The sequence below is a fragment of the Gopherus evgoodei genome, chromosome 13 (genome assembly GCF_007399415.2).
Source record: "Gopherus evgoodei ecotype Sinaloan lineage chromosome 13, rGopEvg1_v1.p, whole genome shotgun sequence".
NCBI classification, from domain to species: Eukaryota; Metazoa; Chordata; order Testudines; family Testudinidae; genus Gopherus; species Gopherus evgoodei.
In genome coordinates this window covers 762,823-777,864 of record NC_044334.1, presented here as the reverse complement: position 1 = coordinate 777,864, position 15,042 = coordinate 762,823, and the positions used below count along the sequence as shown (strand labels likewise).

Genomic DNA, 15,042 nt, shown 5'->3' with positions numbered 1-15,042 from the left:
TCATGTATCCAGCAGAAAGGGGCAGTTAGGTACTGGAGACAGTGTAACTACCAAGGTGGAATTTGACCAGGACATAACATTAATTAAGAGTTAATATTGTGAAAGAACAATCCTTGTAAAGATACCACATTGTCCTTAGGAGCTATAAAGAGAGACATGAACTAGGACATCTCCATGGGAAGATTAAGGGGTGGCCAGGTTGGGAATAAGTAGAGCCTCTGCTGGCTGTAAAGAGGGGCACACACTTCTGTTAATCACTTTTTTCCCTTTCAGCCAGGTTTTCCATGTGCCTTGGCTCAGCAGAGCTTCCATGACATCAGTGTGAGAGCCAAGCCCATCCCAAAGTGACATAATGAAGCAGGCCCCAAGTATGGAAAAGCTAAAAACACATGGCTCACTGAAAACCACAACTGAGAAAGATTTGGTTTCCAAAATAAAGGGACTGGTAAACATTTCCTAACCTGTTCCTGCTGCATGGACAGATTCCTCTGAGGTGCAAGACACGTAACCACTCTCCATCATAGGCAGTATAGTCACAGTAAACCCCACCCATCTCCTCCAAAGGAGCAACCATCAGATGGGGGAGATCCTTCATATAACAGCTGCATGGAGGGGAATGGAAGCTTTGTGTGCAAAGTGGATGGGTGGGGCAGAGGCTGTTCTAAAGCACTGGAGAGACATTATTTGAGATGCTTTCAGTGGGGGTTATGAGTTAGGGTAACTATATTTTGAAATAAAAACCAGAACCTCTGTCCTGGGTCAGGTGGAGAAGGTGGTTGGGTGTTGGCCTCATGAGGGAGAGAGGAAAAGATGCTCATTCCTCCAATGGCTCGACCAAGAAATGATGACATCCTGAAGACTTGTCTGGACATGCAGGGGAGGGAACTCTTGGTCAAGAACTCGCATGGAGGGGGGGCTCAGTTGAGGGTAGACTCTCAGCATGCGACAGGCCTGGTGGGGGAGCTCCTTGAGGTGTAAGTCTTCAGCCAGCCTGTGGACATTGCCAGCGGTTCAGCCACCCACCAACTCCCGGAGGGGGACTGAGCACAGGGATTTTCAAAACCCAGGACAAAAACTCAGAGTCACTGGAAGAGGCCATGAAAACACTCCCAGCCTCCTGGGGGACTCCGTCATGAGTTACAAGTGGCTCTGAACGCTGTAGACTCAAGGGAAACAAGCTCATTCTATGGAGAGGAAACCTTCCCTTGGACACCTTCTCCAAGTCAATGCAACTGCACACTTATCCAGGCAAAATCCCTTCTGTGCCTGGATTTATACGTAACATCATGGCCATCAAGACAGGAGAAGGAAGAAACAGAACCAATCACCAGAAAATTGCAACCATCCCACATCTGCCCCAAAGCTGTAAAAAGCAACAAGCTCTCCTTTCTGTGGGATCAAGGTCGGCTCTGAGTAACAGCCAGTGACATTCACACACAACGACTCAGAGCAGAATTTCCTAGGAACACTCACTAGAGTGTTCAGGACACAGACATGACTCTTCTGGCAGTTTTCTCTCCACACCCCTCTACCTGCATATTCACCCCACATATACAAGACACCTCAAAGCTGCAAGACAATCAAATACACCTACTCACACAAACATTACAAAACCCTGAATATTCACCCACTGACAGCCTAGACCCACGTGTACCCAAACAGCCCACACCTCCCTCCCCCAAGCGAAAGCACATGCCTCAGATTGCTTCCCATGCACAATACACCAGCAACTTACCTGCTTGCTGTATCACATGACACCCAAGGCCATGCATTATCAGGCACTATACCAAGAGCATTAAGTTACCAAAGGTAAACCCTGCTCAGAAAGAGCCGCCATCAATCATTGTCCAGACTGGAATGGCTTCTGCAGGGTATTAATGATTTCATCATGAGACTTATTGGATGTAAAAGCACATTTGTAAATTGCTTCTTAATCCTAAGGGCATCAGGCTTGGAAATACTACCAGCACCAACATTTCTGGGAGCAGAGCAAGAGCCACCAGAAAGGGGGCAGGTGCTACAGGTTGTCACTGTCTCTCTGAGGTTTTCAAAGGTCAGCAGTTTAGCAGCAGAGGGCTCGGACTGGACATGTTTTACAGGAAGGGTAGACAGGCAGAGGGAGGAGTGGTGTGGGATGTTTGGAAAGAATCATAGATTATTATTAGGGTTGGAAGGGACCTCAGAAGATCATCTAGTCCAACCCCCTGCTCAAAGCATGACCAATCCCCAAATGGCCCCCTCAAGAATTGAACTCACAACCTTGGGTTTAGCAGGCCAATGCTCAAACCATTGAGCTATCCCTTCCCCCCAGGGACTGCAGATGTGCACACTCTAATCAAACGTGTGCATGCACCTATGAGAAGGGACACACTTCAGCAATGGAGATCTTGCAGCCTCAGCCAGGTTCAGTAACAGATCTCGTTTCGGTTCTGAACAGGAGGCCAAACTGTGCCATTTTATGCTTATTTGCTGTGTTGCCATTGATGGTTTGGTCCCTTCCCTCACACCCCTTTCCTACCACTGCAGCCCTTCAGCTGCCCAATCTCACTCCCCATATCCAACGTACTTGTCTGCGTCCTCCCTTTACTCCCCCTTCCCCTCATAAATAAACTCCTGCTCTCCCATGCTCCATTCTCAAGTATGCCCTAAAATTAAGTTCTTCTAATAAATGGATACTGCCATGGCCCTAGCCTGCTGCCACCTGGATCACTCCACATGGATGTTGTGTCCTGCTCCCCCTGCCCAGGGCTGCTTGATGTAGTTTTAGTTTGTGAGCAGTTTGGAACACGGACTCTCTCTCACTACCTCTGTCTGTACAATGCCCAGCACAAGGAAGCCCACTCTTGACTCGCGTCTTTGGGTGCTACCACAACAACAATGGAACTACTCGGTAAACACCTTGGTGACAGAGGCCCATTCGTGGTTCACTACTGTGTCAGCAACTCACTACACCTAACACACTGTTTTCATAATCTGTACGTAAAAGGTTTCAGGTAAGGAATCATATACAAACGCTGGTCCTGAAAATCATTGTTTGGTGTAACAGAGGGTTCTTAATAAGTGATAAAATTATGTTCTTAAAATGTGATTAGCAAGCAACGAGTAAGCACAGTCTGCCTTATCCTCCCTTGAGTCAAGCCAGCTACTGGCCCTGCCACATACTGGGGAAAGTGATGTTTTACTGACACATTTCAGATGGAGAGATCAGGTTCAAAATGATGTGGGTTTGTCACTGCTAAGAAATGGGTGTGGGCTTGTAGTGAGCCATGCAGGAATGAAGGTGTGCAGCAGCAGTATGACCAAGAGGCCCGTCGCCTGACTTCTAGGCTCCTGGAGTAAAGCCATCATCAGGAAGAAACTTACTCAAATATGCAGATGGCAGGAGATGCCGATCAGGCCTTTGAAGAGCAGCCAGAACTGGACAGCTGCAATCAACTCCTCTCTCCCCTTTGCAATGTTCCTATTTCATGTACCACTATGTGGACCGTATAAACTGCTCAGCTTCCCAGCCTTCAGCACCCGCTCTGCTAATGCGAATGGAGTGAGATATCACAGAGAGTTTATCTGTACACGAAAGGCTGACAAATATAAATAACACGAGATTAGGAGAGAGCTGGTTGTTCTGCGAATTCCTCCTGAGTCTGACATGTTTGAAGTTAGGTGAATGAGATAAAAGGCATCAAGGAACTGAAAAATAATTAATTCACTGTCCCCTCTCAGTGCCTCCTGTCCCCAAACTCCTTTCCTGATCTGATGCATCCACAAGAGCCCCCCAATAACAGCCTTGGAAAGACAGAGAGAGAGTGCGCGCACGTGTGTGTGTGTGTGCAGGGAATGCTGGGCCATTTCAGGCCCTGTGGGATGTGCAGCCATCGCTTCCTTTAACTTCCATCTCCCCAAAGCCAGATCAGCTCCTGTTTCCTGACTAAAACATCCCAGCTTCAGAACCAACGTCTGAGAAATTGCACAGAACTCCAGCAGGTCAGGCCTGTGACCTAATGTCTCATCCACCCTTGTAGCACTGAGATGAAAAACAAGATTTAGATCAGACTTGCACAGCTAGGTAACTAAGGACAGGCTCCTATTTCAGAGTGGCCAGACCATAAGGTGTGCTGAGAACCAGCAGGCCACTGATTTCAGCTTCAGGTTTTTGGAAAAATCACAAATCCAAATAGAGGCACTGTAGAAGGTTGTGGCCATGCCTCCCTGTTGGTGTTGGAGGGAGGCCATGCCCCCTTGCTACAGGCACCCATGTGTGAAAACTCTTGCCTCAGTTTACAGTTCTCAGACAGAGCAGCTCGTCTTTTACCGAAAGCTCACACCTTCTCAGCGAAGACTGCTTGGAGCAGCATCCAGGTTTCTGGACCATTGTAGTGGGGGATCTACTAGCATTGTGTCTCCTCTGACCAGGTCACTGCTGCATGGTGACCACAAAGTTCTTATTCAGGCTGAGGTTCCTCTGGCTTCTGAAAAGCCCCTCAGGCTCATGGTCTGAATCACATTCATGCATTACAGTTCTCCTCCCTGCTGTCTGGTTCTCCTCATTTCTCTGCCCTTGCTCGACCTTCACTCCAAAGCAGCACCACGCAAAGATGCAAAGATCTAGTTTGTTTGCAAGGCTGGGGGAGAAATCATTCACCTTCAAGAATAAACTCTCATAAGTAAGGCTACGTTTTAGTCACAGGTATTGTTAGTAAAAGTCATGGACAGGTCATGGGCAGTAAACAAAAATTCACGGCCCGTGACCTGTCCATGACTTTTACTATATATCCCTAATTAAAACTTGGGCAGGACCCTCGCATGCTCTGGGAGGGGTGGTGGTCCGGGGGCACTGCAGATGCTGGTGGATGTGGCCCAGGACCCCGCTGGTGCTGAGGGGGGCAGGCAGTGGCGCATGGCCCAGGACCTCCACTGCTGCTGAGGGGGGAAGGTTGGCGGGGGCTCCCTACCCGGCTCTGCATGTCCCTGCAGCTCCTAGGCAGCGGAAAGGCCCGAGGGCTCTGCACACTGCTCACACCATAAGCCCCAACTGTGCAGTTTCCATAGGCCAAGAACCACAGCCAATGGGAGCTGTGGGGGTGTGGCACGTGGGCACAGGCAGTGCGTGCAGCCCCCGGCCCCTCCTTCACCTAGGAGCTGCAGGACCATGCCAGTGGAAGCCATGGAGCCCCCCACCCTCAGGTAAGTGCCCCACCCACACACTCCCCAACTCTCTGCCCCAGTCCTGAGTCCCCTCCCACACACTCAAACTGCTGCAGAAGTCACGGAAGTCACGAAAGTCATGGAATCCACGACAGACTCGCAGCGTTACTCATAAGCCCTTTAAGGAGAGCCTGGTGCGCAGTTAGCAGGCCACAGTCCTCTAGCACCCCAATCTGGAGCTCACACAGCCCCAGAGATGCAGATTCCTTGGGAGGAATTAATTTATATTGGTTGCCATTACGAGTCTATGATTAGCCAGTCACCATCCCCCCCCAGGCTCTGACTATTTGCAGACTAGGAGATAGCTGGGTTCTTTCAGACACTACTGGTCAGTGCCTGTGATAGTGGCCACTGAATTGACCAAAGCTACAGGGCCTGCAAAATAATCTGCTCCTCACCCACCCAGTTCCAATGGGCTCATTTGTAATTAGAAGCTGCACTACCCTGGCGGACAAAGCCCGTGTCCAGTTTGAAGGTAAAATGTTAGCCTTCTGAATCCCCTCAACAGGAGACACGTGGTGCTCTGTTTCAAGACGGGAAGTAACTTCTTGATGGCAGAGTTGTTGATGAGGAACCAGTCCTGAGCACTCTGCCCTGCACAGGAAGGGAAGCAGAGAAGAGTTCCTGGGACTGGATTCCTAGAGCAAGGCTCTTCTGTGGGCCAGCAGAACCTGGGAACACTCTGAGGAGAGCACACTCAGAGTGGGGACACCACTGCCCAACCTAAGGAGAAGCATCCGTGGGCTCCGAAGGGAGTTTCATCCAGAGCACCATGTCCTCAGAGGAGGGCTGCTGCCTGCAATAAGGGGCCTTGAGCAGCAGAGATTCAAAGAATATCACCTCGAAAACAGGCTGCTCCTGAGGAAACGGGAATCTGGCATACCCCCTTTAGAGGCACAGGTGCAGCTCTTCTCCCCCGACGGATGATGATTCCAAGGCAGAGCTTTGGGATTAAAGGCACCAGAAACACTAACCGGTTGCATTGACAGGGAACATCCTGCAACTTCTTGCTCTGCAGGTTGTAGAAAAGCCACACACTCAATGCAATTAGCAGGCTCCACAGCAAGATTATTAAAATCAGGAAGGGGAAGTTATCACATACCAGAACAATTACATCTCTTTGCTTTCCTTAACAGCCAAAATTAAGGCTTGTAGGCAGATGGGAGATGAAGCCTATGCAGCTTCAGATGTTCCAGTCGGTCTCTTTACTACCACCACAGGGAAAAACAAACAATGAGCAAATGTTTACAAGTGGTTACCCAAGACAAAGCTGAGAAAATGGCATAACAGAGCAGAAAATTGGAGTCTCCAATCTCCTCCTCCGCAGCCCCTATCACTAAGCTAGCCTGGTGGGAGCCGGTTTCACCATCTGTGCCAGTCACACAAGCAGGAAGGATCCAGAAGCACAGTCACTTCAAAACACAAAGCTACTGACTCATTCACACAGCTATAATTGTGTACTTCAAAAGGAAAGAAACGCTCTCTTCCAGGCAGCTAGCCAGTCGAGCCCCATCCAGGAGTAGTATGCAAATGACACCAGGGAACAGAATCGAACAGAGTCTAGGGAGAAAGCTCAAGGAAAGCTAAAGGTGGCTCATACAGCACTTGAGATCTGTGAAATTGGAGCAAAATATACACAACCTAGAACCAACGTGGACTTTTCCTTCCTTTGCCTAACAATTACTGATAGGGGAAGAGATGGATACTAGGGAAACAGCCATCTGAAGCACCAGCTGTAGTGTCTACAAAACACAAATATATATCATTATAAGTGCAACCTGAGCTACAAGCAGACATTGAAGGGCACAAGCATGAATGGGAACCATCAATCCCAAAGCAGCCAAAGAGCTGAAACGGCACAGTGGATCAAGATCCTTCTCTTCTCACTGACCACACAGCTAAGGCCTTGACTACACTGGCGCTTTACAGCGCTGCAACTTTCTCACTCAGAGGTGTGAAAAAACCTCCCCCCGAGCGCTGCAAGATACAGCGCTGTAAAGCACCAGTGTAAACAGCGTCGCAGCGCTGGGAGCGCGGGTCCCAGCACTGCAAGCTAATCCTCAGGGGGAGCTGGAGTACATGCAGCGCTCTCCCCCAGCGCTGGCGCTGCGACCTCACTCACCGTGGCAGCACTTTGAAGTTTCGAGTGTAGCCAAGCCCTAAGGGCAAGACAACCCTGCAAAGGCAGCCTGCATTTCCAGAGAGCTAAGGAGACCTTACAAGTCAGTCTTCTTGGGCCTTGTCTAGTCTAGCACTGGAGGCATGATGTTTGCACAAATGATCTAGGCTCCCGCATAGCTTTAACTGCATCATTTAGCATGTATTAAAGGCACTGGGTGTTGTCGGCACTAGACTTTTTTAGTGCGTTAGTTAGCCCATATTAAAATCACATTTTAAATCCTACTCTACACAAGACCTTAGATTGTGTTTGAACCTATCCTTGTCAGCTAACATCCAGTCTGGTTAGCTGCATTTTACAATATCAGTGGAATTTTCTGTGCTATGTTTGTTATCTATTTAATTTCACATCACAGATCTCAGTAGACTTCCTACTAGGTGTTCTGCAAACCTACAAAAATAATCCTGATGACATCAGGATGGTCATAACGAGTGGTTAAACCTCAGACGTTGAACATATAATCATGACATTTTCAGAAGCAAACTAGGGAAATGTGGTCTAGATGAAATTACTATAAGGTGGGTGCACAACTGGTTGAAAGACTGTACTCAAAGAATAGTTATCTATGATTTGCTGTCAAACTGGAAGGACATATCTAGCGGGGTCCTCGAGGGGCCTCTCCTGGATCTGGTACTATTCAATATTTTCATTAATGACTTGAATAATGGGGTGGAGAGCATACTTATAAAATTTGCAGAGGACACCAAGCTAGGAGGGGTTGGAAACTCTCTGGAGGATACGATTAGAATTCAAAACAACTTTGACAAATTTGAGAATTGGTCTGAAATCAACAAAGATTAAATTCAACAAACACAAATGCAAAGTACTTCACTTAGGAAGAAACATCAAATCCACCACTTCAAAAATGGGGAGTTAGTGGCTAGGTGGTAGTACTGTTGAAAAGGATCTGCAATTACAGCGGATCACAAACTGAATATGAGTCAGCAAGGTGATGCAGCTGTGAAAAAGGCTAATATCATTCTGGGATATATTAACAAGAGTGTTGTATGTAAGACACAGGAGGTAATTGTCCTGTTCTACTCAAACATTGCTGAAGCCTCAACTGAAGTTCTGGGTGCCACACTTTAGGAAAGATGTGGACAAATTGGATATAATCCAGAGAAGAGCAACAAAAGCAATAAAATGTTTAGAAAACCTGACCTGTGAGGAAAGGTTAAAAAACTGGACATTTAGTCTTGAGGAGAGAAGTCTGAGGGGGGACTGGTAACAGTCTTCAAATATGTTAAGGGCTGATATAAAGAGGACTATGATCAATTGTTCTCCATAGCCACTGAAGGTAGGACAAGAAATCATGGGCAGGAAGGGAGATTTAGGTTAGGTATTAAGGAAAACTTTCTAACTAAAAAGATAGTTAAGCTCTGGAACAGACTTCCAAGGGACATTGTGGACTCCCCATCACTGTCAATTTTTAAGAACAGGTTGGACAAAAACCTGTCAGGGATCGTGTAGGATTACTTGGTCCTCCCTCAGCATGGAGGGGATGGACTAGAATAATCTCTTGAGATCCCTTCCAGCCCAACATTTCTATGATCCTGATCATTTTGATGCGTTTCCAGGCCTTTATTGTTGAACTAAATGTATTTAATGCATGTAAATGTATTTAATTCTATTTTTAGTCGCTGTATATTACACATTTTCACTATAACTGAAGTTATTCTATTGTTGAGTGTTGATCTGCAATATCAGGAAAGTCAGAAGAGTGAGAAAAATAACAGCTTAAACCACTGGCTCTCACTGAGAAGTCAGACAGTGTCAAACAAAACAAGCTGTTCTTTAGATATTGTGACAAAGTTCCTCCTCTACCTTGGTGGGTCCTGCACTTATTTGGCAGATTTGCTCGCCTCAGAGATCTTCCCCACAGTCTGGATCAACTCCTCCTGTGTCTGATCAGGAGTTGGGAGGTTTGGGGGGAACCCGGGCCTACCCTCTACTCCAGGTTCCAGCCCAGGGCCCTGTGGATTGCAGCTGTCTATACTGCCTCCTGTAACAGCTGCATGACAGCTACACCTCCCTGGGCTACTTCCCCATGGCCTCCTCCCAACACCTTCTTTATCCTCACCACAGGACCTTCCTCCTGGTGTCTGATAACGCTTGTACTCCTCAGTCCTCCAGCAGCACACCTTCCCACTCTCAGCTCCTTGTGCCTCTTGCTCCCAGCTCCCCACACACACTTCCTCTCCTCTAGCTCCTCTCCACCTGACTGGAGAGAGCTCCTTTTTAAACCCAGGTGCCCTGATTAGCCTGCCTTGATTGGCTGCAGGTGTTCTAATCAGCCTGTCTGCCTTAACTGGTTCTAGCAAGTTCTTGATTACTCTAGTGCAGCCCCTGCTCTGGTCACTCAGGGAACAGAAAACTACTCACCCAGTGACCAGTATATTTGCCCTCTACCAGACTCCTGTACCCCACTGGTTTGGATCTGTCACAATATTTAGGTGCTAAAAGGGGTCTGGGAAATCTCCTTAACCAGAGAGCCTTAACTGGAGAACTGTTTTCATGCTTGTAAATCTCAAAAATGGTTACATGGATTTTTAACTACTTTAAAAAAATCACCATGAGCTGATGATAAATCTGAGACATTTTACCTGTGTCTTTTTTTTATTTTTCCAAAAAGTTGCAAGATGCTTGAAAACATTGGGGCCTATAATTAAAGGCTCTCTTCAAATAGAACCTCACTACCACAAAACACTCATTATCATGCAACTTTGCCTTTATGATTAAAGACTGGGTTAGTACATTTAGTTCTTTGGTGCAGTTACTTGTACTTATCTGGGGAAAACACTCTGCAACTCCTCAGCCTGAGACTGTACCCCACATCCCTCTCAGATATAGTACTTAAAACACATACAGTACATGCACATGGGCAAAGTTCATTGCCTTCAATGGAGTCATACCTGCTGCGTCTGCCAGCGGTATAGGTGGCATACGATGTATCTCCCATACGTAATCCACAACACACAATGTTCTATTGCTGAGTACATTCCATGAGGCTACTTTGGGATTTGAAATGAATCTCTCTCAAAATGAACTAAATCCTTTATAATCTTCTACTCTGTGAAAATGAAGCAGAACCCTCCAGCCCTAGCTGAGAGTGAAGTATACATTCCTCTCTCTGCTTTTGCATTTCAATACATGCAGCATATACAGGATTTAGTGGGAAGCAGATTCAGAGGGAAACAGACGCTAAGCATCCATATGCAATTATTAGAGACTGGTCATAATATGAAGTGCCTTTTCTACATGGCAGTAAGCAGAGTTAAGAGTTGCAGAGGCTGACAAGCCAGCTCTCTAGATGGGGCCTTGGAATCTGAAAACACCATCTGCTTTGCAAAGGTTGACAGTCAGAGTCCTGGTTTAACTCCACATCTCCTTGTTATGAAGGGCTTGATAACTTGCGACTTGCCCTAAGTCCATTACCTTCTGCTCACTAACTCTCAGAGCACAGACTATCTCCCTGCAGAGCACTCCAGCAGCTGGGCTACGTTATATGCTCTCTCTGTCTCACTCGGCATTAGATAATACAGTAAGGAGAACCTTCCATCTCAATCACTGAAATGCAAACAAAAATTTCTGTTGTTTCAGCAAAGAGGCCAACACTGACATTCTGGCTCAGAAACACACATTCAGATACATTTTTGGCTGTCAGTGTGGTTATTTTGATGAGGTTTTGTTTTACATGTGGCTTAGATGAAAGACAATTAAGACTTGACATTTAATTGGTACTGGATGCATTTTAAATAGCATTAATGGACTTTCTCAACAAGAACTGCACATTCTGATTTCTAAGAGTAATATCTCTGCCGGAGAGGAGCACAGAGATACCCTGCAGCTCAAGTATCAGCTGATAGGGGAGATCCTGCTTCACAGCAAAGCGTGGAGGGGCTGAGTCAGCATTACTGACAAAGTTACATTTAGGCTTAAATCCAACTCAAGAAAAACATTTCTGCTGCATTGACCCCCCACAGTTCAACAGAAGAATTTCTGGAATCATGTGATGAAAGTATCACTAAATATAAAGCTGCTGTAAGAATACTAACGGTACTGAGAAGAACTTTCTAATCCAAACTTGCCTCATGGGGTTTTGAGCTGGCAAAATGGTGAGAGCATTAAGAACCTAAGTGAGTTTGTGTCAGGTCTGCAGAAGAGAGAGCAAGCATGCGTACACATGCCAATAGTGGATGAGATCCTTCTGGGTCGAGGCTAAGCAGCCCCACTTAAAAGTTTTGCTTGCAGAGGATTGCAAAACCTGTCTCTTTGCAACATTTCTGTGCCAAGAGAGTTGTTTCATGGCTCTGACAAACAGCATCAGAATTTCTCTAAGGCACAGGCAAGTAAGAAGAAATGTTGTTCAGTTTCAGACTTGAGGTCTCCCACGCAGGGCCGGTGGCAAGGATATTTTGTGCCCCAGGCAAAACTTCCACCTTGAGCCCCCCCGCACATCAATTAATTGAGGAGCAAATCCCAACAAGCTTTTATAAACCCCAGGGGCCAGCCATGCCCAGGGGCTGCTCCCCAGACCAGGTTCCCCCCTCTCCCTGCCCCCTGAACTCGCCTGGAGGGTGCACAGCCCCCCCCCCAAGCCCTCCCCAACCCACCTCGGCAACCCCTGCCCCGAGTCCACTCACTGGCTTTGCCAGGCTTGGGCTGCTGCAGCAGCTCAGCAGGGAGGAGCCGCCTTCCAGAGGCATCGGAGAGCCAGAACGTTCTACTTGTGGCAGCGAGCCCCAATCATGGAGGAGCCGGTGTGGCACAGGGGGGACGGTAGCCCTGCAAAGGTGGCTGCACCATTAGCACGGAGCAGTGGCGCCCCCGGCCCCTCCTGCCCAGGCTGTGGCCTGACACCCCACCCTGGGGGCTCCTGCAGGCTGCAGCAGATGCATGCAGGCGCCAGCTCCCATGCGCCCTCCAGCTCCCACCTCGTCTAGGCTTACCATGTTTCAACAATCAAAAAAGAGGTGGGGGGAGAGCCCCGCCCCCATCCACTCTCTCCCACTTACCACCCCTGATTGCCACTCTCAGAATCCCCAAGCCCCCTGTTCCTTGTCCCCTGACTGCCCCCTCCTGAGACCCCCCCACCCTAACTGCCTCCCTAGGACCTTACCCCCTACCTGTTCCCTGACTGCCCCAACCCTTATCCACACCCCAGCCCCCAGCCAGACCCCCAGGATTCCCATGCCCCATCCAACCACTCCCCATCCCCTCGTAATGCACCAGCTCCTCCATGGCTGGGGCTCGCTGCCACCGCAAACCGCCGCTCTCTCTCTCCGCTGCCTCCACTTTTTGGCACCCCCAACCACTTAATGCCCTAGGCAACTGCCTAGTTTGCCTAGTGGTTGCACAGGCCCTGCTCCCCCCTAAGCCTACAGGGGACTCACTTTGCCCCAGTGCACGTGTCACACAGGATGAAAGGGGAGAAAATAACCCAGAAAACACAAACCTCTTAGCACTCATGCAGGGAATCACAATGCTGAGGAAAGCAATTCTAGCTTCTGCTTCCCCACACTACACTTTCAGTGACAGAAACTGACCATGCAGAGATATATGGGGGAAGCCCCCCACAAAGGAGTAACTGCTTTGCAGAGGAGAACAGCAGCAAATCCTCATGCTGAAGGTTTAGCCGCCTTTGAAGACACACACGATCTGTCCTCTGTAGTGTACAGAGGCCATTTCAGTGCAGTCCCTTTAATTCTACACCTGTAAAATTGAGTTTGAAAAGGAGAGATCCAAGATTAACTCCTGTTCCCCTGGGGAAGACACTGGGGGCTTAGGCCAGGTGCAGTCCCAGCTGGATGATGGTTCAGGGAACTGCTCTGGTGAGCTCTGAAGGCAGTGCCATGTTCCTCTTGATAACGAACTCTGGCCTAGAGGCCCAAGGGCCCAGCTTCTTAACGTACAAAACTGACAGGAATCCAAAGGCCTCCTCCAAGTGACCTGGAGAAAGCCAGTGATGAATGCCCCCCAACCGCCAACAGAGCCCAAGGCATATGCTCCCCTGCTCATGACCAGCAGAGCCCATAGCCGCACACCCGCCAGAGCCACAGAAGCACTTCCATCCCTGTAGCTGGCAGAGCCCAGGGTGCATGCCCCAAACCTCAGCAGAGCCCTGGGTGCATGCTCCGCACTCTGGTCCAGCAGAGCCCAGAACACGCCTCTCCTGCCCTGTTGTCTGCCAGCAGAACCCCAGAGAGCAGTTCTCATGTCCACCTGCAGAAATGACATCTCCCAGCACTGCCAGAGACATGGGGAACATAATTAGCTCTTTGCTAAATGTATTTGCATTTGTATTTTGCTAAATCCCATATACAAACATCTCTTATTAAAGATCAGACTCAAAGCATCATCCTTTCCAGCCCTCCTTGCCATCAGATCCCCTGTCATACAGAAATGTTATCAATGCTCAGTACTGGCTCTTTAAAGGTCAACGCCCCAAAGGGGTTCTTGCATCATAAACCCATTTAGCCATACACATTTGCCATAATTTGAGTAAAGAAAAAGGAAACTCGGCGCACTAATTAGAAAGCTGGGGCTGTTATGTTTTCTCCAGTTCACCTTATCTTCTTTATTCAGCTCTTGAAGACTCAGCTATTAAAGGAAATTAAGTAATTCATCAAGCCCATTTCAATTACCTGCCATGGATAACATCAGACTACAATTAGCATCTACAAATGAACCAAGTGCCAACTGCCAGGCAGAAACAGAAGCTAATTTACAGAGCGAGGCTGCCTGCTAGAACTGCACTTCTGGGGGCTGCCAGCATCTCATCATCCCAACAGCCCACCTCTGTCATTCCCACACCCCAGCCATACCTAGCCTGCTGAAGGGAATTACAACCAAGATATCTTTACCTAGGACAGGAAAGTTCACAATGTCGAAAGTCACAGCAAAGGCAGCAAGAACCATCTGTGCTCTCTGAATTTCCATCCTGGGACCACGGAAAGGGAGAGCGGCATTCCTTCTAAACCAGGGGTGGGCAAACTACAGCCCGGGGGGCACATGCAGCCCTTCAGACATTTTAATCCAGCCCTTGAGCAACCACCAGAGAGCAGGGTCCGGGGCTTGCCCTGCTCTGGCGCTCCAGCCAGGGAGCGGGGTCGGGGGCTTGCACTGCTCTGTGTGGCTCCTGGAAGTAGCGGCATTCCCTCCCCCACCCCCCGGCTCCTACACAGAGGGGTAGCCGCACGCTGCCCACGCCCCACGTGCCACCCCCGCAGCTCCCACTGCCCAGGAATCATGGTCAATGGGAGCTGCAGGGGCAGTGCCTGGAGATAGGGCAGCATGCAGAGCTGCCTGGCCATGCCTCTACATAGGAGCCCGAAGGGGGACGTGCCCCTGCTTCTGGGAGCTGCTTGAGGTAAGTGCCACCCAGAGCCTGCACCCCTGCCCCTTCCCATGCCCCAACTTCCCCCACCCCAGCCCTGATCCCCCACCTGCCATCTGAACCCCTTGGTGCCAGCCCAGAGCACCCTCCTGAACCCCAAACCCTCATCCCTAGAGCCCGCACCTCCCACTGGAGCCCTCACCACCTCTCCCACACCCCAACCCTGTGCACCAGCCTGGAGCCCCTTCCCACACATTGAACTCCTCATTTCTGGACCCACAGATTCCGCACCCCCAGCCAGAGCCCTCACTCCCTCCCACACTCC

General features: G+C 49.0%; 1 protein-coding gene across 2 annotated transcripts in view; it reads right to left on the bottom strand.

Moving 5' to 3' along the window:
• The window catches only part of TTC28 (tetratricopeptide repeat domain 28), a 316,685-nt gene that overhangs the window by 89,579 nt on the left and 212,064 nt on the right, over positions 1-15,042 (bottom strand). The gene's annotated exons all lie outside the window — the stretch shown is intronic.